Raw genomic sequence first — 22,966 nt, forward strand, 5'->3', positions numbered from 1 at the left:
AATTAAAGGCGGCTAGATATACCATATTCATGGTTCAGAAGACTCAATATTGTTGAGATGTCAATTCCCCCCAAATTTTGATATATAAATGCAACACAATCTCAGTCAAAATCCTGGCAGGCTTTTGTGGAAATTGACATGCTGGTTCTAGAGTATACATGGAAATGCAAAGGAGGTACCATATGCAAAGCAATTTTAAAGCAGAAGAACATCTGAGTTATACTAGCTGATTTCAAGGTGTGTTCTAAGTCTACAGCGATGATCAAAAGTGGTATTGATGTACATAGGTATATAGATCCTAGAACAGACTAGAGAATTCAGAAATAGAAATGTGCATGGCCATTTGGATTTTGGCAAAGAAGCCAAGGCAATTCAATGGGGAAAGAATAATCTTTTCCACGGGTGGGGCTGAAATAGTTGACTATCCATATGTAAAAGAAAAAAAAAAGAAAAGAAAAATGAATGTTGACCCTTATCATACACTATAGATAAAAATTAACCCTGAATGGATCCTGTGACCTAAGGGTAAGAAAACCTTCAAAGCTTTTCGAAGAGAACACAGGACAAATTTTAGTGACCTGGGCTGGGGAAAGATTTCTTAGCTTGGACACATGAAACATGAACTACAGAAGAGAAGGTTAATAAATTAGACTTCACCAAAATGAACAACTTTGGTTCTTCAAAACACATTGTTTAAAAATGAAAAGACAAGCCACAGAATGGGAGAAAATATGTGCAAATCATGTATCAGATAAAAGACTGTATCCAGAATATATATAAAGCAGTGTTACCACTCAATATAGTTCAGAAAAGGAACTACTCAATACAAAAAAAAATAAATAAAATGGGCAAAATATTTGAACAGACACTACACCAAAGAAGACACATAAATGGCCACTAAGCACATAAAAAGTGTTACCAGAAAAACAAATGACAATCAAAACTACAATAAGTTACTACTGCAAACACATTAGAATGGCTAAAATTTTATTTATTTATTTATTTTTGAGACAGAGAGAGAGCATGAACAGGGGAGGGTCAGAGAAAGAGGGAGACACAGAATCTGAAACAGGCTCCAGGCTCTGAGCTGTCAACACAGAGCCCGACGTGGGGCTTGAACCCACGGACCGCGAGATCATGACCTGAGCCGAAGTCAGACGCTTAACTGACTGAGCCACCCAGGCGCCCCTAGAATGGCTAAAATTTTAAAAGACACATAACACCAAATGGTGGTGAAGATGTGGAGTAACTGGCACTCTCATACATTGCTGGTGAGAATGTAAAATGATATCACCATTTTGGAAAACATTTTTTATGGAGTTAAATGTACACCTGCCATATGGCCAGCACTCTCACCCTCAGGCACTTACATTGCAGAGTACAAATGTATGTCTGCCCAAAGACCTTTATACAAATGCCTGTACTAGCTTTATTCATAATAGCCAAACACTGGAATTGAATGTCCATCGACTGGTGAACAAACATATTGCATAATATTCACAAAATAGAAAACTACTTAGCAATAAAAAGAAATGAACTATTCATTTTATTTTTACTTCAGGCTAATCAAGTGAGGCAGTGGGCGGGGAGAAGAAAGAAAGAAACCTGTCACTGGTTGTGACAATTCATTATAAAGACCACTGTACTTGAACTGGCCGGGAAGAGACTCTTGATAATAGCAACAACGTGGGTGAATTTCAAAAGCATTACGCCAAGTCGGGGAAAAAAGAATAGAACACAAAGATTATAATACTGTATGTTTCCGTGTGTATGAAATTCTGGAAACAGCAAAATTGTGATAATGGGAAACAGAGCACTGGCTTCCAGGGGCTGGCGTGGAAGGGGGGTATTGACTGCTAAGGGGAATGCGGAGAGAGAGTGCAGGAGGGACAGAGAGAGAGAGGGAGACAGAATCCCAAGCAGGCTCCTCACTGTCAGCACAGAGCCCAATGCAGGGCTTGAACTCACAAACCATGAGATCATGACCCAAGCCAAAGTTGAAACCAAGAGTTGGCTGTTTAACCGACTGAGCCACCCAGGTACCCCTTATTTATTTTAGTTTAGTTTAGTTTAGTTTAGTTATTTTAATTTAATTTTACTTTACTTTATTTTTTAAATGTTTATTTTTGAGAGAGAGAGGGACAGAGTGCAAGCAGGGGAGGGGCAGAGAGGAAGAAACAGAATCTGAAGCAGGTTTCAGGCGCACAGCTGTCAGCACAGAGCCTGATGCGGGGCTCCAACTCACAAACCTTGGGATCATGACCTGAGCCGAAGTCAGACGCTTAACCGACTGAGCCACTCAGGTGCCCCTCATGATTTATTTAAGTAACCGCTACACCCAATGTGGGGCTCGAACTCACAACCCCAAGATCAAGACTCTCATGCTCTTCTGAGTGAGCCAGCCAGGCGCCCCCGGGGGGGAACTTTTTAGGGTGATTATGCTCAACATCTTTACCGCAGTGGTGGTTGCACAATTACATGTGTAAAACAAAGCTCATCAAATTGAACACTTAAAATTGGTAAGTTTTTGTTGTATGTAAATTATACCTTTCGTAAAAGTGACCTTGCCCCCAAATGAAGCATGTGTCATCTCCAGTCCACAGCTGAAGAAACTGAGGCATATAGAAGGTAAGGAACATGCCTAAGTCACAGAACTAGCCGGTAGTGGGGCTGGGATTCAAACACAGGTGTCCATTTGAGTCCGTAGCTCATCTTTTTTCGTCTGTGTTTCGCTTCCTTCCTTGCTATTCATTGTATAAATAATTATTAAAGAATTGTATTAAAAGCACTTAAAAACTAGCAGAACAGGACCTGTATTATGAAGGCCCCTTGCCCAAGAATGTCTGGTAGTCTTCCCCTTGTGATTCTTACTCCGAAACCCTACCTTCACCTGGCTTCGTTTGGAGGCAGTACACCCGCACAGGGCGTGTGTGTCCTCCCTCTGGGACTGTCGGGTTTCTCGAAGGCGCTGCCGTGCCCACACTGCCTGCCTCGCCCTGCACCTTCTCCTCAGATCCAAGTCTTAGCTTCCCTTACCCCAGCCTCGAATTCACCCCATCCCATGTGCAGCATTTACACTTGTATTTACCAGTTCCACGTGTTTGTTCTTATTTATCTTGTTCTTTCACCTGCAGGCCTACAGAGTCCCTAACTAAGCCAGAAGCGTTGTGGAACGCTGCTGATCGGGTCTGGGTGTCCCTGACTCCCACCTCACATTGCCCGAGACGACATCTTTGACTCCCACCTCACATTGCCCGAGACGACATCTTTGACACGCCTAGAGCTCCAATTTGGATCTTCTAAGCTCAATTTGGTTCAGGTGAGCCAACCTTTATTAGGTGTCCACTGGGTCTCAGGCCTGTGAAGCTGCCATTACCCATCAGCGCCGTGCGCGTGGTAACAGGAGTGTGAGTAAGGCCCAGGCCACGACAGCAGACGGCGCGGTCTCCAGGGTGAGCGGGGGGCGTGATAGAGGGTAGTGTGGGGAGGGAGCTGTCTTCACAGAAGAGGTGACCCCTGTGTTGGGTTTGAGTGATGGAGAGGAGATGTACAAATTCCTGGGAATATCCGCCCAAAAGCATGGAAGCATCCATGAGTGCACGTGTCTAGCAGAGGCTGGTACTGTTGGGTACAGAGGCAAAGGGACAGGGCGGGAGCTGAGGGCCAGAAGGTAGCAGGAGCCACACAAGGGCAGGCTCCCGATGCAAGAATCGGGAGCCAGGTGGGGTGCCTGGGTGGCTCAGTCAGTCAAGCGTCCAACTCTTGGTTTCAGCTCAGGTCATGATCTCAAGTTTTTGAGTTCGAGCCCTGCACTGGGTTCTGTGCTGACAACTTGGAGACTGCTTGGGATTCTCTGCCCTCCTTTTTCTCTCTGCCCCTCCCCAGCTCTATTTATTTCAGTTATAAATAAACTTAATCAAAAATATAAAAATAAAGGAATCAGGAGGCAGGTGTGCTGTTACCAGGTGAGCTGTTACCAAATAGGGGCAGACTCTGGCCCAAGTACAGGATGCAAAGTGATAAAGGGAGCATGTATGAGCTTTGACTCTGTGTTAGGCACTTGTAATCACTTGACGTGTGTTAGGTCACTAATCCTCACAATCCTATCAGGTAGTAAGACCATTGTTAGGCCCATTTTACAGATGAGAAAACAGAGGCCTAGAGAGGGTAAGTAATATGTCCACAATTTTTTTAAATTTTGTTTTTTTAACATTTATTCATCTTTGAGAGACAGAGAGAGAGAGTGTGAGTGGGGGAGGAACAGAGAGAGAGGGAGACACAGAATCTGAAGCAGGCTCCAGGCTCTGAGCTGTCGGCACAGAGCTGGATGCGGGACCTGAACTCACTGGCTGCGAGGTCATGACCTGAGCCGAAGTCAGAAGCTTAACCGACTGAGCCACCCAGGTGCCCCCACAATTTGTTTTTAAGATGCGAACCCAGGAAGTCTGACTCAAGAGCCCAACTTTAACCACTTTGCTACTCTTGTCCCAGAAATATTGGAAGGACTTCAGTTATTTATTTATTTTTTTTATTTTTTAAAGCTCATGTATTTATTTTGAAAGAGACAGAGACAATGGCAGGGGAGGGGGAGAGAGAGAGGGAGAGAGAGAATCCTGAGCAGGCTCCGTGCTGTCAGTGCAGAGCCCGACGTGGGGCTTAAACTCACAAAACCATGAGATCGTGACCTGAGCTGAAACCAAGAGTCAGATGCTTAACCGACTGAGCCACCCAGGCGCCCCAGGACTTCAGTTTTTTAAATGCCTCCAAATAGCAGTAGGCCTATCAGAGGGAGCAACTAGAGTGTAGGCAAAAATTTTAAATAAGGGAAATAAACCAGTCTCAAAATACCAAGGCGAGAGGTATTTCCCCCCCCCCCCCCGAAAAATAGCAAGATATTTATAGACCTCTTAGTATCTGGAATAGAGGGTTATCATCTGTAGAAGATTGTAATTTACAAACATCATAAAGTAAAAATTCGTTGATGACCCTTTAAGGCAATGCTGCTCCGATTATGCCTTCCGAGCTGGGTTTCAAACGTGTCTGGAGGGAGGTGGCATCTTCCTGGGCCACAGCTACCTTTTCTCCCAGAGAGGACCCAGCGGTCCCCCCCGTGCCTGTACCCAGATGTTCAGGACACAGAGGGGACACCCATGAGACCCAACACCCAGGCTCAGAACGTATGTGAGTCACAGCAGTCCTTTTGACCACTGGCATCTTCAAGGTCATAATTAACATCCTGTTGCTCATGAACAAAGTCCAGATTCCTCAGTTTGGCCTTCGCGGTCACCCACAACTACCTTTCCCAGTTCACCGGTCCCCACCTAGCCCCACGTATCTCTCCTCCAGCCCACACGACCCACTCTCCTAAATTTAGACCAGACTTGTGTATTCCTAGGTCTGGGTCTACATTCCCACTGTTGCCTTGGCCTGGTCACACCCCCTCGTCTCCCTCTCAGCTGTCCTGTCAAACAAAATCCGACCCATCTCTCCAGCCTCAGGTCAAGGACAACCTGGTCATGCCCATGAGAGGCAGCCTCTCCTGGGGGGGGTTAGTGCCTACTGGCAACATGCCTCGCTCCCAGAGGGGCAGGACTGGGTCATGCACAGGCTTGCATGCCCCCCAGGGACCAGGACTGGCCCTGACATAGACTGGGCACTCGTTAAATATTCGCTGAACGACTGCCGGGTTTACTTATTTTTTCATTTCCTCCAATTCCTGAGAACCTTCAATTCCAGAAATCTCAAATGAGTATCTGTCACACATTGAAAAGACACAGGGAAGGTATTTCAGAGCTTCTCTCCATGACCTGGTCTAGAATGTGGTATCTCACTGTTGGGAAGTTCATCCTGCTGTTTAATTCAGCTTCTCCAGCCACACTGTAGGCTGATTTTTGTTGTTCTTGTTCTTGTTATCACCTCTGTACTTTGGAGAACAGCTGGTGCCCATATTTGGCATAACAATTTTTGGTAGACCTTAGAATTCTGTCACATGATCTGCTATCACACAGGGTAGCGTGATGTCCCTGAACAGAACCCCATAAGGTGGAAGCCTCCACACGGCATGACGAGCACACACGCATCATAGTCCTGTTTTTCTCTAATCAAGGCCTCCTGTGCATTTGAAGGTTCTATGAAATTAACTTTCTCCTTCTTGGTTAAATAATCTCTGTTCCCCCCAGAGATTATTTCTGGCCTTATCCAATGTTTTCAAGTTGAAATAGAAATAAATATTCTTGTAAGGGTCTAAGGAAACTTCTAAGTATATTAAATCCTGTGTGTACCTGTATGATGTGTGTGTGTGTGTGTGTGTGTGTGAGAGTGAGAGAGGGGTGTGTATGTGGGGTGTGTGTGTTTGTGATGGGTGTGTACGTGGGGTGTGTGTGTGTGTGTGTGTGTGTGAGGGGTGTGTATATGGGGGGGTGTGGGTGTAAGTGAGGGGTGTGTATGTGTCTGTCTGTCTGTCTGAGGGAGACTGAGAGATTATTGAGCTGTCCTTCTAAAGATCAGGTTACGGTATAAAAATGCTAAACTAGGGGCGCCTGGGTGGCTCAGTCGGTTGAGCGTCCGACTTCAGCGGCCTGCGAGTTTGAGCCCCGCATCGGGCTCTGGGCTGATGGCTCAGAGCCTGGAGCCTGCTTCTGATTCTGTGTGTCCCTCTCTCTCTGCCCCTCCCCCATTCATGCTCTGTCTCTCTCTGTCTCAAAAATAAAGGTTAAAAAAAAAAAATACTAAACTAGTCTGAAGTTTACCGAACATGCGGTAAGCATTTGGAAATCCGCTTAAGTACTTGGAATCTTCTAACAGCTGGGCCCTCTGTCATTTTAGCTCCAGGAAATTGATCAAAGACCATCAATTAGCCCTTTATGGGGTCACCTCAGTCTGGCCTCAGAGCAACAGATGTGGAAAGGGGCGAGAGAGCAGTGTTTCCCACAGAGTGTGAGCTTGGCATTTTTCACTTTTGAGAGCTACTTGAAGATTCCTAGGTGTGACTTTCCTGGCACGGACCCAGCGATTCTTCGCTGCCTGGATCAATCCTAGAGGAGTGGCGGGTTTTGGTTTTGCATTTGTGCTTTAGGTACAATCTTCATCATTGTCCACACGTGCACACACACCCACAATTTCATCCACGGTAAAATCTCAATCATTGTCTCCATTCTCTCTCTCTCTCTCTCTCTCTCTCTCTCTCTCTCACACACACACACACACACACACACACACTCATCCATCGTGGTGCTTCACTCAAACTGGTGAATGTGCTGAGGATGAGGCTTGCCTTCTGCTCTCTTCCAAGGAGAGCCGCTTTGAAACAACCCACCAGGACATTAGAACAAACCCGCTTTTGTTTTATCCAGCAGATGGCGCTGTGCACCACACTCTGCTGGGCCATCTACCGGTAACGTCGAGGGACTCGACAACCTCAGGGAGGTTGTTCCTCCAAAGCCTGGAGTTAGGGCGAGGCTCCACTCTGATCCACTCTCCTCTCCTCTGCAATCTTATAGACATTATGCATCCACCACAGCCGTCAATGGATCCTAAAACGTATAAAAACTGCTTCCTGCTAATACATTCATTCAGGAACCTTCCAGTGAGTGTCGCCTGTGTGACAGGTGCAGTTCTCAGAGCTGGGGGTATGGGGGCGAGCAAAGCAGATGACTAAATGATGCCCACTGCCCGTGAGACGATGAAAACATACAAATAAATCTGTCACGTAACGTAATCTCAGTCATCAGTCGTACTCGGAAGAGAAAATAAGCAGGTTCTTTCAGTGGGCTGGTCTGAGAAAGCCTTTCTGTGGGGTGACAGGTGAGCAGAGGCCTGAATGATTCACAAAATGTGGCTCCAACCTCCAGGGCCCCTGAGAATGACCTGAGGAGCTTTTCAGCACCCCTGAGGTGTGCTGACCTAATTGGTCAGGGCCAGGGTCGGGGCGCTGGGGGTTTGAACTCTCCCAGGTGGTCTTAATGTCCAGCCGGGGTTGAGAACCATTGACTCTCAATACCTCAGCAGAAAATCATGCCCCTTGGTAGAGTATTTTCCTGTAACTGAATGAAAAGGGTTCCATGATAGGACTCAGAAAGGTGTCAGCGACTCTTCTCGCTGCTGCTGACTGACATATGGCGGGCTGCATCCTGGAGGCCTTGGGTTGGGATTGGACCGGTGGTGACACTGTCCCAGGCGGCTCCCTGAAGTCCAGCCAAGCTGGGCGGCTGAGCTCGCTCGGCCGGCCGGAAAACACACCTGACCCTGTGCCAGGCCTCCGGGCCCAGGAATCATCTTAGAAAGGATCCCTCTCCTACCCCCATGTGAGTACACTTGGGTGCCCTACCTGGGAGCAGAGGACCCTCCTACCACCTGTCTGTCTTAAGGTAGGGAGCACGCTTTCTGCTGTCCAGGTGACCACCTTAAGCTGCTTCTCCTACAACTACACCTCTCTGGCTTTGTACCTAACTCCCTGCCTCTCCGCCTTCTGCTCTGGAATTCATCAAGAGTCTCAGGCTAAACACAGAGGACAAACCAGTGGCTGCCAGAGGGAAAGGGCGTGGGGAGTGGGCAAAATGGGTGAAGGGGAGAGGGAGATACAGGCTTCCAGTTAGGGAATGAATAAGTCACAGGAATAAAAGGCACAGCATAGGGAGTAAAGTCAGTGACACTGTAAGAGCATTGTATGGTGACAGGTGGTAGCTACACTTCGGGCGAGCATAGCCTAACTTACAAACTTGTTGAATCACTATGTTATACACCCGAAACTAATGTAACTTTGCGCGTCAACTACACTCAAATAAATAAATGGGGAGGGGGAATCTTTAAGGGAAAGGGGCTCTCGGGACTAGATTCTGGAACTATTGAGTGGGCCCAGGTGTGCTCTGGGAGCCTCATGGACTCCAGCCCTCAGCTGCTGACACTGATTCTGTCTCGTTTGGGACACATGGGTCCCATCTCCACTGGTGCCCAACAGTGAGCTGCCTTGGAGAGCATTTCCTTGTTTCAGACAAGCTGGAGGTTGTCTTTCCCTCGTCTGAAATGCTGGCCAGGAATGGCTCGCCACATCCACCTTCCTGAGACTCGTGCTCCAGGGCAGATCTTGCCCTCAGACACTGAAGTGCTCAAGAAGGCGAGCGGAGGATCTAGGCTGAGAACAGACATACTAAAGGGAACCCTCGGGGCGCCTGGGTGGCTCAGTCAGTTAAGCTTCCGACTTCAGCCCAGGTCATGATCTCACGGCTCGTGGGTTTGAGCCCCGCTTCGGGCTCTGTGCTGACAGCTCAGAGCCTGGATCCTGCTTCAGATTGTGTCTCCCTTTCTCTCTACCCCTGCCCATGCTCTCTCTCTCAAAAAATAAATAAACGTTAAAAGAGAGAGAGAGAGAGAGAGAGAGAAGAGAACCCTCTGTAATGAGATCTCCATGGTATTTGTCCTGGGGCCCAAGGCCACAGTTCTCTTTCTCTTTATTTTTAATCATAGAAAATTCAAAGCAAACACAGGAGTAGAAAGAATTGTAAAGTGAAACCCCAGGGACCCCGTCATCCAGCTTCAACAGGTTGTCATCTGTCATCATAACTCTAGGAGCCGGGGATAGGGAAGTACAGTAGGTTTCAGATAACATGTCATGGTACCCATAAATATGTCAGAGGCACATCTTTAACAGCATTTTCAACACGCTCACCATGCATTTATCACCTAATGCCACAGTAGTTCATATTCATATTTCCCTGTTGTCTTTTTTTATTTGGTTTTTTTTCAACTTTTGAGTGGGGGTGTAGAGGGAAAGAGAGAGGGGAGACTCTTAAGCAGTTCCATGCTCAATTAGGAGCCCAACACAGGACTCACTCCCACGACCCTGGGATCATGACCTGACCCCAAATCAAGAGTCGGATGCTCAACTGACTGAGCCACCCAGGCGCCCCGCCCTATTGTCTTGAAGGTCAGTTTGCTTAAACTGAGACCAAATTGTTCCTTGATATGGGCAAATATCGTATTCATTTTCCATTTAACCCACTTCCAACTCCCCAGTTCTTGTTGGGTGAGGAGCAGGAAGTTAGGTAAGAACATTGACAGTGACTTGAGAGGTTTAGTGGAAGGCACGTGTGGGATCTGGATGAGCCTTCTCTTCCCTGCTCTCTGAGGGAAAGACAAGCTTACTTGTTATGAGCCTTAAAATTCACAGACAGTGATCTGTTAAGTACTCATCAAAAGCAAATAAGCATTATTACATAAATCCCCAACAGTATTTCGCTATATATAAAAAAAAAGGTATTAGTTAAGCTCTATTCTCTGATGTGAAAAGTCAACTGAATCACTCAGATAATTCTTAAGAAATGCATTCAATGTTTAATGGCCTTGTTCTTAAAAGAGATACCCTCCCCCACCCAGTCAAACCACTCTTTTGAGTTTAGAAGTGTTACTTAACAAAAACAAAATCCACTGTTCTTCCTTCCCTCGGTCATTAGAAGATGGTCTTTAGCTCTTGGTTAGTTTTCATTCTTTTCCCTGGAAGAGGTTCCCCTTAGAAAGGAAGGGAGAGTAAATCGAAGAGTGCAGGGCGTTAACAGGGATCTAGTGGAGGGTAGAATGCTAAATTGTAACTTCTCGCTGGGCAGAAGAAGATTTTGCTATATTTTATTTACTAGGTTGACTCCTTTGTTGATACAAATCCCATGAGATGTTGTAATCTCTTAGCTATGCTTTAGAGGAAGGTTTTAGTCTCCTTCTGCTACTGTAACACATTGGTCAAACTCGGTGGCTTAAAACAACACACATTTATCATGGTATGGTTCTAGAGATCAGAAATCTAAAATGAATTTTACAGCACTAAAATCAAGATGTTGGCAGGCCTGGTACTTTCTAGGAGCTCTAACCGAAAATGCGTTCCTTGCCTCTCCCAGCTCCTAGAGTCCGCCCACATTCCCTGGCTCGTGGTCCCTTCCTCACATCACTCAGACCACTTGCTTCTGCATCACATCTCCTGCTACCCGCCCTGGTCTCCTGCCTTCCTACTATCAGGATCCTTGTGATCATGTTGGGCACCCGCAGGTCATTAGGATGATCTCTCCATCTCAAAATCTTTCATTTAAATACATCTGCAAAGTCTCTTTTTTGCCATATATGGTAATATTTACAGTTCAGGGGATCAGGATTTGGGCATTGCTTAAGGGAAGGAATGAGCTGTTGAAAATCCAGGCCTCATAAACCACCCCAGAACTCTCTCTTCTTTTAGTCTTCTTGGGGGTGGCCAGTTGACAGTCACATACACTGTACTCTGGGAAATCCAAAGCTGGTCATTTGTTGAAGGGTAGAAATTTGTGGGCCCCGAAGCAGATAATATGCATTTTCTCCCTTGTGAATCAAAATTGTTCAAAACTGTGAGTATCCATAGACAACTATTGAGATATCATCATCAAATAGCTTCAGTCTTGGACTTCTGTGGTTTCTATGGGGTTGTGCAAACATTAGGTACATTTGCCATCCCTCTCAAATCGGGGCAGGGTCTAGGACTGCTTTGACCGTGTCCAGGCCTTAGGAGTCAGACAGCTTTCACTTCCTGTCTCCCAGAACCCTGGATCTGGAGGCCTAATCTTCCACGTAAGAAGTCCAACAACCTTGCTGGGGAGATTGCATGGAGAGGTCTGGAGGTTGCTGGGAGAGGAAGAAAGCCACAGCCTCCCAGCTATCCCTGCCAGGGCACCATTTATGTGAGCAAGCTGTCGTGGATCTTCCAGACCAGCTCACTCCGGCTGAATACCACCGAATGACTCAGTCTACACCACAGGCAGAAGAACCACCTTATCAAGTCCTCTCTGAATTCCTGATCTACAAAATTGTGACATACAAGAAAGCGGTTGTGGTCTTAAACCTCTAGGTTTAAGTCTGTTCTGCAACAATTCGATGACCAGACAGAATTTGGTGGCCACTACTCACACACGGTGTGCTAGTCACTCTCTAGAGGGGCTAAGGGTAGAAACGGAGGGGGCAGCCATCCCCAAATCCCAATCCACAGTATCATCAGAGAGTATAGATTTGGACCTTTCCTGTCTACATAGTGAGAAACTGATGGATTGACTCATCTCCGAAGTGAGGATCATGGCAACAAAGAGTCAGAGTTTTTTTGGAGTGACAAATGGAATAAGAAGAGTTTTGTAATCTGAGAAGGCCTATCCGGATGTCGTACTTAGTAGTGGTAGTTATAGTAACGGTGTTATAGGAGAATTAAATGGAGAACACTCATTCTCTGCTTGTTTAATATTGTCTCCAAGGGTGGGTGTTGATAACAGGTTTCGAGCAATATGATTTTGCATCATAACTCATTTTCACTGTTGAGAAGGAAGAAAAGGACAAGGGAAGAGGAAAACAAGTTATTATTTTTTTCCTCCCAGAGAGTTTGGGACCTAGAGTGTTACTTGCTAATGTATTACGTAATTGTAGATTATGTAATTTGTGGACACATGTATTCTCTTCCTGTCCTGAGCTGACCCTCCCCTCTCTTGCTTTCTCTGATCCCCGTGCAATTTTCTGTGTATCTTGCCACTACAATAGAATGAAAATGTATTTTTTAGACCTCAGCTGAGCCTGTGACTGCCTATTTAAAACCAATTGCCCTCCAGAAAGTTTGATCAAGCCTCGTGCAAACAATGATTAAAGAGCTGGAGCGGAATAAGTCGGCCTCTCCAGGGAAGACAGTTCATGCAATCAAGGCATGAACTTGAGCCCAGAAAAGAGCCAGCACATGTAGTGCCTTTGCAGACATTTCAAGTTTAGTCTGTCCATACTGAGGTCTGCAAAAGATTAGAAGCTGGAATTCTAGGCCTGTCAGGAACCAGACCCACACAGCCTCTGGGACCAGAGGCCTTTGGTCACAAGATACGGGGGCCTCTTCTCAAGCAACTGAGACAGAACATGCAAACACGTATTTCTGTCTTGTAGAGTAAGATTCCTGGGCCGGATGTCCATTTTCAATTTTAAAAACTGGTTCAGAATTCTCCCTGTGTTCTTAGCCATAAGAAAGGCTTTGCTCACTGTTGACTAGCCTACCCTGATGGAAAACAAACAGAATGTTAGGTTTTGAAAACAACACAAATCAGACTTCCCTGCCGGACCACCCTGTTTAAGGACAGCAGGAGAGATCCAGGTGGCTTTTCTGTGCTTGAGGTTTTCACCTTTTCACTGTGAGAGTTGCTCTGAGTACGGTTAGCACAGCTCTTGTGAGGTCAGGGTGCCATCTTCCAAAGACAGGACCCCTTATTTTGAAAGAAACCGGCTGCATCCTAGGCCAGATATTGGAAGTCAGAGACCGGAGGGCATCCCACGGCCTGGAGAGAAGGGGAAATTGCCAATACTGTGTTTCCCGGTGGTGAGCTGTGTTTGTTCAGGCGGAGAAAGCAATGAAAGTGTTCCTTTCTCCCGATGAGGTGAAATTTCTCCAGACCAAATTCCCTGACACCCAGTGATTATACCTCTGAAGCGGCCAAGCCCACAGCACACAGGAAGCAACAGTGACGTGCCCTGGAGAAGACACAGGTGCTACTGAACTGAGACGGTGAGGGCGGAAGGAGGGGGTGGAAGCTCACCCCGGGGATCCAGCAGGAGCTGGGGACGCAGGGCTGCACACGGGCCAAAAGGAAGGGATTTGGGATGGGCACACTTGACTTTGCCATTGGTGTGTGCCTTTGGCGAGTCCTCTGACGACTCTAAGTTACATTCCTCATTGGGAGAATGGGGATATCGTCTATTTCATGGATTCTGGGTGAGAGTGCCTGTTGCAGGTCATGTTCACGGCACAGGACGAGGGAAGAATGGGGCCGCTGAAACATAAGAAACCGGTGAGACTGAAGTCATCGATACAAGTCATTCCCAGCTTGGGGGCAAGGATGGGGCTTCTGTGCAAGGCTTAGGGCCTCAGTCAGGATTGCTCTGTGGGATCCAAGGAGCTGGTGGTGAGTGGTCCTGAGTCTCTGCGGGGTCATTAACCTCTTCAGCTGTGCCACGAGGCAGGCAGGGCCTGGGACTGCAGGCCATAACAGAGCTGACACCCACGGCAGGCTGTGCATACTCTCCATTCTTTTTATTTTAAAAAATTGTTTTAATGTTTATTTATTTTTGAAAGAGAGACAGAGTACGAGATGGGGAGGGGCAGAGAGAGAGAGGGAGACACAGAATTGGAAGCAGGCTCCAGGCTCTGAGTTGTCAGCACAGAGCCCGACACAGGGTTTGAACTCATGAACCACAAGATCACGACCTAGGAGGAAGTTGGATGCTTAACTGACTGAGCCACCCAGGGGCCTCCATACCCTCAGTTCTTAATGAAGGCTTGTAGCGACCCAACTCGTCTCAATTCCAGGTTATGCCGCTTTCCCAATCTTCATGTACCCATCTGGCAAGCTTTCTTTTTTTTTTTTAATTTAATTTTTTAAATTTACATCCAGGTTAGTTAGCGTATAGTGCAATAATGATTTTAGGAGTAGAAGCCAGTGATTCATCCCCCACATATAACACCTAGGGCTCATCCCAACAAGTGTCCTCCTTAATGCCCCTTACCCATTTAGCCCAACCCCTCCAGCAACCCTTCCATCAACCCTCAGTTTGTTCTCTGCATTTAAGAGTCTCTTTATGTTTTGCCCCTCTCCCTGTTTTTATATTATTTTGCTTCCCTTCCCTTATTTTCATCTGTTTTGTATCTTCAATTCCACGTATGAATGAAGTCATATGATATTTGTCCTTCTCTGACTAATTTCGCTTAGCATAATACCCTCCATGTTGTTGCAAATGGCAAGATTGCATTCTTTTTGACTGCCAAGTAATAGTCCATTGTATATATATATAAATCATGTCTTCTTTATCCTTTCATCTGTCGATGGACATTTGGGGTCTTTCCATAATTTGGCTATTGTCAATAGTGCTGCTACAAACATTGGGGTGCAGGTGCCCCTTCGAAACAGCATACCTGTCTGTATCCCTTGGATAAATACTTAGTAGTGCAATTGCTGGGTCCTAGGGTAGTTCTATTTTTAACTGTTTGAGGAACCTCCATACTGTTTTCCAGAGTGGCTGCACCAGTTTGCATTCCCACCAGCAATCCATCTGGCAAGGTTTCACCCATGAAGACTCACCCACTCTGATGAAAGTTGGACTTTAAATGAATATTTGGAAAGGGATTAGGTGGCAGGTCTTCATTTCCCATTCCTTTTTTGCAGCTGGTATTCCAAGTCACCAGTCACCAAAATAAGCCTGCTTTTTTACTTTAAGCCAAAAATTTCTGTTGATAGACTGATGGTGTACAAATGGTGACCTTTCTGGATTTGCAGAATTCTTTGAATACATTATTTATTAGCTCACAGGTGCTGCATAGAGTTGTAAGATAGATGTCGAGAAGGCCAAAGAAGAAAATGCTAAAGGAAATTCTATTTGTGATAGGAGCTTCACAGGATTTCTGAATATGTTGTGAAACCTATATTTCGGCGTCTGCCTCTGCAATGGCCATGGATGTTAGGGTAAACAAGTAAACAACTTGGCTTCACTTTTATCGTTTTGGGGAAGTCTAGCTTATTCAGGGGGAAAAAGGGCCAATAGCAAGAAATAGTATCTTTGCAATAATGCCTTTTCCAAATGTTTTGCATTTGCTCATCCATGAGATAATTGTGACAACCTTGTGATGGAGCAGGAGTTAGGTATGGTGTCAACATCGACACCTGTGGGAACAAAGTCAGAGAGCTGTCTCTCTAGGGCCCTGGCAGAGGTCACAATGATAGTGACAGAGAAGGGTTGGAGCCAAGGTTTCCTGTCGGCCTCTTACTGATGAAAGTTTTAAAAATGTTCTTTCTTTTATTACGAAAGTAATACAGGGGCGCCTGGGTGGCTCAGTCTGTTGGGCGTTCGACTTCAGCTCAGGTCATGATCTCACCGCTGATGGGTTCAAGCCCCGCATCGGGCTCTGTGCTGACGGCTCAGAGCCTGGAGCCGGCTTTGGATTCTGTGTCTCCCTCTCTCTCTGCCCCTCCCCTGCTTGCACTCTGTCTCTCTCTCTCTCTCAAAATAAATAAACATTAAAAAATAATAAAATAAAAGTAATACGTACTCATGAAAAAAATTAGAAAATAGAGAAAATTAGAGAACAAAAATTACTCCCAATTCTACCACTCAAACACCATTATTGTTAACATCTTTGATCCAGAAGATAAAGGACTTCTGTGTGCTCCCCTCTACACGCTCAGGTATGCAGTGAATACCTGCTCTTAGCAATCTTACACTAAGTGAACTGTCATACAGATCCTTGCTTGGCATTCAGAGAGACAAGTGGCTGTCTACTCAGTATGAGCTGAGCGGCACCAAAAGAGAGCCAGTTGTGCCCACTCCCTTCCTCTGGGACCATTATTAAGTCACTTCTTAGGCTAAGTAACCATGTCTCCAGAAAGCAGGTCCCTATTAGTTGTAGTTAGGTCTTATGAGATGAGTAACCCATTAGCATCCGTGAACAGAGACCGGTTTCTCAGATTAACTGGCTCAGAACAAGACTCTGATGGAAGGGAAGGATGGGTAATTGTTTGGTTTTTTTAACAAATTAAATGCATTATTTACTTGTTTATTTTATTTTTATTTTTTTTTATTTTTTAAATTTACATCCAAGTTAGTTAGCATATAGTGCAACAATGACTTCAGGAGTAGATTCCTTAGTGCCCCTTACCCATTTAGCCCATCCCCCTTCCCCCAACCCCTCCAGAAACCCTCTGTTTGTTCCATATTTAAGAGTCTCTTATGTTTTGTCCCCCTCCCTGTTTTTATATTGTTTTTGCTTCCATTCCCTTGTGTTCATCTGTTCTGTGTCTTAAAGTCCTCATATGAGTGAAGTCATAGGATTTTTGTCTTCCTCTGACTAATTTCACTTAGCACGATACCCTCTAGTTCCATCCATGTAGTTGCAAATGGCAAGATTTCATTCTTTTTGATTGCCGAGTGATACTCCATTATACATATACCACATCCTCTTTATCCATTCTTCTGTCAATGGACATTTGGGCTCTTTCCATCCTTTGGCTATTGTTGATAGTGCTGCTATAAACATGGGGGTGCATGTGCCCCTTTGAATCAGCACACCTGTAGGATGGGTAATTGTTAAAACTAGTGTGAGGAGTGTTTTCAAAGCCATAACAGGGGCGGGTGGTCTCTCTGGTCGATGACACCTGACATTCTACTGCTGCTGTCATCATCATATGACAGGACAGATGGTTTTCCAAAGATGGAGATATCTATCTCATACAGCATGTCCTTCTTACAGTGCGACTGACACCCAGTCACTGAGAGGTAGAGTCTGTTTTCCTTTCCCTTGAGTCTAGGCATGAGCCTGTGACTGTGCTGACTACTGGGGAATGGCGGAAGTGAAACTGTGTGACTTAGGCTGCTAGATCCCAAGAAGGGTAAAGCTTCCACTTGGTGCTTGCATTTCTCTCTCTTCTTCCCTTCCCCGCCATCTTCTCAATGTTCACTTCTGGAATCCAGCCACCATGCAGTGAGGAAGCCAAGACTAGTCCAAGTAGAGAGATCACATGGAGAGGAACTGAGACCTTCGGCCAACAGGCAGCACCGACCACCAGACACGCAAGTGAAGGAGCCTTCAGAGGATCCCAGCTCTCAGCCTTCAAGGCTTCCAGCTGAGGCCCAGCACTGCAGAGCAGACACAACAAGTTATCTCCATTCTGCCTCGGCTGGATTTCTGACCCACAGAACCCATAAGCGTGCTGGGTAGCTGTTTATGCCACCGAACTGAGGGGGTAACTGTTACATAGCCATAATACTGGCACATGCATCTAAATGAAGAAAGACACCTACCCAAGAAATCAGATGCTCGCTTTGTAGAAACGTATCAGTAGCTTCTGACCCTCATGCTATAAACCCTGCAATCTAAGAGCGAAGACAAATGCCCCGCCCAAGTTCACCTTCCTTGCATCTTTACTTGACTAATTCTCCACTTCACCCCTTCCCCGGGTCAGAGGTGCTCTAGCCAAGGTTATCTGGGGACCATATGGTTCCTGTAGAATCCACCCTTTATCTCTCTTCTTCTAGTGTCTCCTCAGTGTGGAGGATGGTAGAAATTTGGAGGAATGGGACACATAGGCTTGTACGAGGGGCAGCAGGTCAGAGGTTAAGGTGTACAATCTTTAGACACATGCTCCCAAGAGTGTGTGGTCGCTGTCATGTCTAATATTTTTAACCCAGCCCAAAGTAGTGCATGTTCAAGATTTTTTAAAAAATCCAAGTCATGCAGAGAGTGAGAAGTAAACGTTTTCCTATCCCCTCTTCCCATGCCAGCAGTGGTCACAATTAGCCCTGGGTGGGACAGTGTTAGCACAAACCCTGGAACCATACCCCCTCACCTCGAATCCCTGCTTTGTGAGGGGACTAGCTATGTGACTTGGGCCCCAGGTCCCTCATGTGTACAATGGGGACAACTTATCCCCTAAGTCGTGAGTTGCTGCAAGAGTTACACGAGCTAATAGAGGTAAAGCACTTAGGACAGGGTCTGACGCACACAGTCCTACTTGGGATTAATCATTCCTACCATTACTGCTGCTGTTAGTATTATCATCATTCCTTGTAGGGTTTTCTGTGGCCTTAATGGGTTCAGGAGATGGAAGGTATTGGGAGGAAGCTAGAGTTAGGGAGAAGGACTCCCAGACCATAGGGTGGCCGCTGTGGAATGTAGTGAACACCCTCCACGTCTCCTCACTGCAGCCCCTTCAGGGCTGGCTAAGCCCTGGACGCCTCTGCCAGGTGTCTCTAACCACACTTTCTAGTTGGTGGTAGAGTAAGAGGCTAAAATGTTGCTACAAGAAAGGAGGGAGGCCCAAGCTGGCCCAATCCTGACGGTTTGGGAATCCCGAGAGGTTGTGAGATGAAAATGTATTCACCTGGCCCTTTTAAGCAAGGACTCCCTCCAGCTTTCATCTTTGGAATTCTGGGAGGTTGTCACACATCTGGTGCCTCCTGCCCCTACCCCCATGGTTGTTGGAGGTGAGTGTTGCACGTGTAGGCATTTGGTAAATGTCGCCAAATGAATGTGCCTGTGATGTTCCCAAGTACCTGGCAGAGAGGGCAGAGTCTTCGGTTTTCTCCATGTAAGAGGCCTCAAGGGGCAGTCAGCCTGGGCCCACTGATAGATAAGTCATCTCATCTCTTGAGTGGAGTATGGTTCGGGACCCAGAAATTTTCTTTTCTGTATCAGTTTGGATGCTTTTGGTAGCAAACAATAGAAAAACCTGACCAAAAGTAGCTTCAATATGAAGAAAAACTAACTATTTCACCTGACCAGACGCAGAGGGAGGGAGGCCCTGGGTTGCTAGCTCTGGGACTGACAAGGGCATCAGGAACTCAGGAGATTTTTCACCAAGGAAAACTTTCCCATGGTGCATCCCCTTCCCTCCGATTTTATCTTACATCTCGTTGGTCAGAGGTATGTCACATGACCATGCCCAACCCAGTCATTGGCAAGAGGAGTGGAGTTACTATGATTGTCTTAGACTAATTGGCATTCATCTGAAGACCTGTCCAAACGAGCAGGCGTGGGGAAACAGGGCAGAAAGGCGTGCTGCAGATAGGTAGTGGATGACTTCGCTTTCTTATTCCAGAAAGCTCTCTTCAGTGGCACATGCAATTTAACAAGATAATATTCAACAGGATTAAGTGATGAGGATGGAGAAAAAAGAAACGGAAACAAGGATACAGAAGGTGAAGCCTGAAATACTATCGAGTAAAAAAATGCATGCCACAACATCCTCTAGGCTTGCGAAGTGTAGGCCATGCATGTGGGTTCAGTAGTCAATGCCAGGAGGGTTTGCCTAAAGTTGCAAATGGCGGCTTGTGGGCCAAATGTGGCCCACTGATATGTTGTTTGGGTCCTTCCAGTACTATTTGTTTATGTTTCAGTTGGATGGTCGCCAACCTTAACAAATTGAGACATTTCCTATTGTTGGAAAGCATTTCTGGCTTCTCTTTAAAAAAAACAATCAGAAGATATGGAAGGTACAACAATACTGGGCCTGCCTTCCCAGATGGCAGCATCAGCTGGAGCTGACAGCTCCCCTCTGAAGGACACACGTGCTCTCAGTTCTCACGTGGCCCACCCAGCCCACGCTCCTCATGGGAAATGCCCCATGGGCCTCCAAGTGCGTGAGCCCAGAGTTAGCTGACAGGGTCCCTAGGATAGTAGCCAACCAGTTCCTCAGGAGAATGTGGGTATCCCAACCCTAAGCCTGGACCTCACACAGGGACCATTGGGATGGGATGAGCTCCCCCACCTCACCTCACTGCAGAGCCCTGGAAAACTCTCACAGACTGTTTCTTATTAAGGCTTTCTACACAAACCAGGGGGCAAAGATGGGGGTGGGGGGCACACGGACAGATAAGGAGAGGGGCATGGACGCGTTCCACCACGTAGGGATAACTTTCCAAAAGAAAGCTTCCAAAGGTGCTTCCAGTTTGAAGAGGGCTGGACTGAGGGCAGAAGAAGAATCTGTCTCCATAGTTTTGAGATTAAAGGGAATAGGAAGAGGTTTGGCATGAAGACTGGATTTGGAGAATGATTCTCACTGTAGAACAGTTTTACAATCTGTCTCTATTTGGAACCTCTGATAGTTCCCTCCAGAGTTAAAGAGGCCTTAGATTCTAAGGCAAGAATTTTTCAGTCATGTTACTGCAAATGTGAAACTCTTTCTCCAGAAACAGGTAAAGAGGTCCCCAAGCAGATGCACACACAGATGGGGCTTATCTGATTTCCTGTCCATCCATGCCCACACACTGCAGGCTCTCTGGAAAGGTTAGATAATGACAGTGACTCAAGAAGCCAAGAATGTGAATTATGTGACGTGCAGCCCAGATCTGACCCATATATGGTTATTGTTCAACCCACCAGAGCAGCCTGGAAATGAGCTGCCATCTTGCTTTTTTTTTTTTTTTAAGTTTATTTATTTTTGAGACAGAGACAGAGCATGAATGGGGGAGGGGCAGAGAGAGAGGGAGACACAGAATCGGAAGCAGGCTCCAGGCTCCGAGCCATCAGCCCAGAGCCCGACGCGGGGCTCGAACTCACGGACCGCGAGATCATGACCTGAGCTGAAGTCGGACGCTCAACTGACTGAGCCACCCGGCGCCCCCATCTTGCTTTCGAAAAGGGGGAGTTTTGCAACACATTTGTGTCTGTGTAATAAACAGTTTGTTGGAGAGAGAGGCAGATAGAGACAGACAAGAGAGATTAGACCGAACCAAAAACCTGCTTTTGACTCCCTGCAGCATGCACATACCGCATTACCACTTACCCCCCAATCTGTGCTACCTGGTCTCCATCAGAATGGTAAAGGCCTGCAGTGGAACCAGAGCAGGAAACCAGAGCTAGGATGTTAGCTAAAGCAACTGGAAATCCATTATAGCATTATATGCTTCACTGAGCTCCTTAACCACAGAGAAGCAAGCACAGGATCTACTGCCATGATGTGACAAGTGGGGACAGCTGCTGTCCACCTAGACCTCGAGGGCAGGGAGACCAGGGCCTGAACTGCTGCTGGGATCTAGCGGGTCAAGGAGAGGAAAGAACAGAGACACTCAGAAGAGCTTAAGTGGATGTGGCCACCCTCGTGTTAACAAGATTTTGCCAGGATTGAGCCCCTTGAGGAAGAGGAAAAGCTCACATCGTGTGGAGATAGCAGACGACCAGAGACCTGGGGCTCTGGAGAGAGACAGCTTGGCTTTGAAACATGGCTTTGCCCTGTATGATCTTGTACCACCCATTTAGCCACCCTTTGCCTCGGTTTCCCTACCTTTGAAATGGGTATGAGACTAGCCCCTTAGAGGAACAACGAAGAATTGTTATGAAGACAAAATGAGACTATATAGGTAAATCTGGACCCAGGGCTGGACACAAAGTACTCATATAATGTTGGTTTATTCCTAGCCCCCTCCCAAAAAATGACTGAAATTGTCATATAAAATACAAAATTTATCCCTGACTACAATCAGAAAAAAACAAGAAGTCAAATGAGGGAATACCCTTGTATTCCCTTGTAGCTTGATAGACTGCAACTCAAATTTCAGAGTTCACTAATGTGATTTCAAAGAGGCCTAGCATTTTTCAGCAGAGGAGGGAAAAATCAAGTTAGAAAGTGTTCATTCCATTTCCACCATGTGCCTATCACTACTGGGGGGAAAGGGTAGAATAATAATTACATAATTAGTACCAATTTGCATACCAAGTACTGCCTACGAATGATCTGTGTTCTACGCTATCCTTCAAGCTAGAGATCATCCCTACTTTAAAAACGAGGAAATGGAGGGGCGCCTGGGTGGCTCAGTCGGTTGAGCGTCCGACTTCGGCTCAGGTCATGATCTCGTGGTCCGTGAGTTCAAGCCCCGCGTCGGGCTCTGTGCTGACAGCTCAGAGCCTGGAGCCTGTTTCGGATTCTGTGTCTCCCTCTCTCTGACCCTCTCCCCAGTTCATGCTCTGTCTCTCCCTGTCTCAAAAATAAATAAAGGTTAAAAAATAAATAAATAAATAAATAAATAAATAAATAAATAAAATGAGGAAATGGAGACACAGGTTAGGCAACTTGGCTAAGGTCACAGGATCTGGGATCGGAACTCGGGTCTGTGGGCTGCCACTGGTGAAGGTGATGTTAATTACCGAGTGCCTTCTGGATGCCAGGCAATGTGCCGACCTCTCCTTCCATTGCTTCATTTGCTCTTTTCACACCGCTGCAGTGGGGCAGGTAGTAGGGACAACTATTATGCCCATTGTACAGATGGGGAAAGATTAAGTGACGAAGGGTCACAGTCACATAGAAGAAGTGTCAGGTGTCTGCCCTAGGTCACGGTGGCCCAAAGCCCAAGCACTTACCTCTGTCTTAACAACAGCAAGAGGCACAACCGGTCACAACACAAAACTCTGCATAATTACAAGGGCCCTTGGTTTGTGTGAACAGCCTGACTTTGGGAA

At 46.4% G+C, this 22,966-nt stretch overlaps 1 long non-coding RNA gene across 1 annotated transcript in view; it reads left to right on the forward strand.

Annotated features, from left to right (window-relative positions):
• Nucleotides 1-3,140: 3,140 nt before the first annotated feature.
• LOC113600635 (uncharacterized) overlaps nucleotides 3,141-22,966 on the forward strand; it is a 67,739-nt gene continuing 47,913 nt past the window's right edge. The window contains exons 1-2 of the long non-coding RNA XR_008292822.1: nucleotides 3,141-3,319; nucleotides 7,356-13,531. This is a non-coding gene — a long non-coding RNA (uncharacterized LOC113600635). The remainder of the gene's footprint in view (nucleotides 3,320-7,355; nucleotides 13,532-22,966) is intronic.

The sequence above is a fragment of the Acinonyx jubatus genome, chromosome F2 (genome assembly GCF_027475565.1).
Source record: "Acinonyx jubatus isolate Ajub_Pintada_27869175 chromosome F2, VMU_Ajub_asm_v1.0, whole genome shotgun sequence".
Taxonomy (NCBI): Eukaryota; Metazoa; Chordata; class Mammalia; order Carnivora; family Felidae; genus Acinonyx; species Acinonyx jubatus.